The sequence below is a fragment of the Heterocephalus glaber genome, unplaced genomic scaffold (genome assembly GCF_053883595.1).
Source record: "Heterocephalus glaber isolate CG9 unplaced genomic scaffold, H.glaber_assembly_v1.0 deba00001532, whole genome shotgun sequence".
NCBI classification, from domain to species: Eukaryota; Metazoa; Chordata; class Mammalia; order Rodentia; family Bathyergidae; genus Heterocephalus; species Heterocephalus glaber.
This window is the reverse complement of record NW_028258330.1, coordinates 34,437,170-34,441,117: the sequence shown is the minus strand read 5'-3', so window position 1 is coordinate 34,441,117 and position 3,948 is coordinate 34,437,170. Positions and strand designations below refer to the sequence as shown.

At 39.2% G+C, this 3,948-nt stretch overlaps 1 pseudogene; it reads right to left on the bottom strand.

Moving 5' to 3' along the window:
• Positions 1 to 276: 276 nt before the first annotated feature.
• Positions 277 to 2,992, bottom strand: LOC101698989 (N-acetyltransferase ESCO2 pseudogene; annotated as a pseudogene).
• Between the last annotated feature and the right edge of the window lie 956 nt (positions 2,993 to 3,948).

Here is a 3,948-nt window from a genome sequence, read left to right as displayed (position 1 = left end):
ACCAGCTTGCTTTGTCAATGTTCTTGTACAGGAACCCAGAAGTTTTCTAATTATGGCTATAAAGTTCCATAATTACAGACTCAGAGTGCTAATCAGTATATTATCCAAAGATTTTTTCCTTTCAACAAACTTATCCCTGACTTTCCAAATCATAAGGAACATGACTATGGGGTGGCGGGGTTCAGTATTTTTTATTTTGATATTGATTTGTTTATACTGTATAAGGAGTCATCTGAACTTATCCACATAGTAACTGTTTTATAGCTGAAATTGACTTTAACAATTAAAATTATATACAAGGAAATTAGACATGTTGCAGCACTTGGTTGCAAATAGCTTGCCATCTGGTGTAGGGTCAGAAAATGCTATTTCATTTGTGCTGAGGAAACAGCCAAACATGAAGCAATTCCTGAGAGTATCTACCAGTCATCTTGCAATGTGCTTTCTTGTCTTCAGTTTGAAAACCCAGATTCTACTTAACCTACAGACTGCAGGTTCTGTTACATTTTAACATTGCCAGGCTCTGGGACATTCTTTCGAGCCTGAGGATTCTGGGCCAGTTGGCTCAGACAGGACATGGAAGTCCTGTTTGATGGGCTCTACAATTACACATCCAGCTACTTTCTTATCACCAGAAACAAAGAGAAAAGTTTTGGTTTTTCTTTGGACACCTGGGAATGACTTGCTGGAAGCCCAATTCATAATCATCAAGTTCTTGGAAATCTGTTATATTTTTGATATAGTAACTTGGATCATAGGACAGGACCAACAGGACCTGGGATGACAGGAACATTTCAAAACTCTGCCAACTACTTGTTCTCTTTTCAGCCTGTATATATGATTCCCTCCATAAATCAGTGATGATACTGGATGTGTTGCATCTCATCTTCCATCTTCAGGATTTGAAGCAGTATAGATCATGCCACAAGACTTACACATAGTAGTCCCAAAATATTTCTGACTTGCATCAATGATGAGCTGGTCTTTTGTTTCTTTATTTGTATCTCCAGTATTCACATTTTTATGTGCATTGGTCTGTTTTGTGGTAGGTCCCACAGAAGACTCTTCTTCAGCTGGAGATCTTTGTGTATTGCTTGAAGACACACTGAAGATAGGATAGACAAGGTCCTCAGGAGAAATTTTGTTGTCACCAATAGAATCATCTGAAGGCAAATGCTTATTTTTATCAAGTATATATTCCTCTGAAGAAACTACTGGACCTGATGAATCCTTTATTAATTTCTCTTCATTTTTACTTCTTATAATCAGCTCAATATTCAATTTCTTTAATAGTAGCAAACACTTGGGCACTTGCTCTTTCACAAGTTTTTCTTTCACATACAGTCTCTGCATCACAGACTTCAATCACTTCTGATTAATTCTTTTGGTTGAGACCCACTGATGGTTTATTTTCCAGGGACTATTTTCTAAGACAGAGCTCTTTTTTAAAAAAAAAAAATTACTTAATTTTCTTTTAGGAAAGAGCAACAATTGTGCTATATAATTGAAAGAAAACAAGCTGAAACAGGTACATCTGAGGCAGGGCTTTGTTGGGGAAGGATCTGCCAGGAGAAGACCAACTGGGATGAGGTTTACATAGGGTGATGCAGTGGGGAGAGTATCCTGAGAGTTGAGCAACAGGACACTGGGTGATTGGAAGGGGAGGATCATGTGGGTAGCAGAGTGAAGCAACAAGTTAGGTTTTGTTTCTCCAGAGGGGGTAGGTTTCACTTTTCTGAATTGGCTCATTTCCATAAGCAAGGACTATTTTAGGAATGGGAGCCATTTTAGAATGTAGGACCATTGGGACCATTTTGTCTGGTAGAGAACTCTATCATTCCAGACTCTTGTTATTATGGAATAGGGGCGAAGGCCTCTTTTTCTGTAGCTTCTTCCTGCCTTCAAAGGGGTGTTGTTGGCTGGGGGCTTTAGATGGTCAAGGTGTGGTCTCTAGGTGGAGCCAGCATCAGTAGTGAGGGCCTGGTAGCCAGCCATGATGAGTTCCGCAACTGACTGGTTGGTAAAGGCCTGCATGCATTACTGCAAGAAATTTTGAAAACAATGAGACAAGCAGGGTGGGAAAAGCATGGTCCTGCAGATAATAGTGAAAGGACCTAAGAAAGTAGGAGCCAAGGAAACCATTGGTTAAAATATCCTGACAAAGAATGTTGGGTTTTTAGATCTTGTCTGCACTTTTCTGTGTGTTCCCTGAGTTTTCTAGCCTTGTTGCCTATGATGCCTGACTGATTTACAAAGTAGCAGCATTCTTCTTCCAGCAAGAGAGAGGTCCCCCCTCTTTCTGCTGTGATCACATCCAGAGCATGCCTATTTTGAAGTACCACAGCTGGCACCAAATTGATTTGTGATTGTAGGTTGAACTGAGATAGGGAGTAATAGAAGTGTGTTGGTGTTGAAATTCTTGCGACCCCTGTGCCTATTCCTGCCAGAACTCCAGCTCCCATCAGGAAAGGGAGTACAGGAAGGGCAATTGGTTAAAAAAAAAATGTCTCTGGCATTTGTTGTTGATAGTATCTGCAGGATCACTTTGAATTTGGCAACCTATAGGCAAGAATAAACAAGATTTTTAAGGAAATTAGAGTATGAAAAATCTAAACATGAATGGAATTCTAATCTACATTAGAAGAGAAGGGCAGGTTGGGGGGGAGTCATGCTTAGATACTGAAATAGTGAGGGATTGTAACTAACAGAGAGCTGTTTGACTAACAAAAAATGCTGCTCCACCCTGTAGTGTATAGTTTTATATTTTGGCTTAAAACTCGAGGAGCATTCAGTTTACTTCCAGTTGAATTCCAACTATTCTCTTTCTCCACAGCTGGATTATATCTCATTCAATTTTGATTGCAATTTTTTAGAATTTTTTGGTACAGGCTTGATGGACTTATAACTTGGTTGATACTTAGTAGTTAAACTTTTCTGTTTTTTTGTTCCTTTTCTTGGTGCAGACTGGTTTTCCTTGCATTTTTTCTGTCATAGTCCAAAAATTGCTGCTTCCTCATATTTCAAGCAAAAGCTACCATGTTCTTAGTTGAATTTTCTGCACTCCAAAAAGTTCCACATCTGCTCGGCCTTCCATGTGCAGCTTGTCACTCACAGGGGAAACCTATACCTCAGCTTCCTCAGACCTCTCCTCAGCCCAGCAGTTAGCCTGCATTCATATTAATGCAGCACAGAAGCAGCAGGCACTGCTACATTCCAATTCATCCCTCTGCCCAAAAACTTCTAATATGATTAGATCCTGGTTGTTGATTCTTTGTAATATTTCCTGTGTGATCCAGGTTGTATTCATAAAGTCTTTGTCTACACCTATGTCTTCAAGAGTTCAGTCTATTCTCTCTTCCAGCAGACTTAGTGTTTCTGTTTTAATTAATATTTAGATCTTTAATCCACTTTGATGTTAGTTTAGTGCATGGTGAGAGACAAGGGTCTAGTTTTAGTCTTTGGCAAGTGGAAATCCAGTTGTTCCAGCGCCATTTATTAAAGAGGCTTTTTTTCAATTAATATGTTTTGTCCCTTTTTCAAAGATAAGATGGCTGAGTGTGTTTGGGGTTAGTGCTGCATCTTTGATCCTCAGGTCTCTTTTCTTTCCACCAGTTTCATGCAGTTTTTATCTCAGTAGCTCTGTAGTATAATTTCAAGTCTGGGATTGATATGCCCCCTGCCTTACCTTTGTTGCCCAGAATAGTTTTTGGTATTCTGGGCCTCTTCTGGTTCCAAATGAATTTTAGGATTGTTTTCTCTAGTTCTGTGAAGGATGCTAGTGATATTTTGATTGGGATTGGATTAAATCTGTATAACAAGTTAGGGAGTATGACCATTTTCACTATGTTGATTCTTCCTACCCACAAGCACAGTACAACTTTGCATTTTAAGATATCTTCTTTCATCTCCTTTTTCAGAATACTGTAGCTTCCACTGTAAAGATCTATT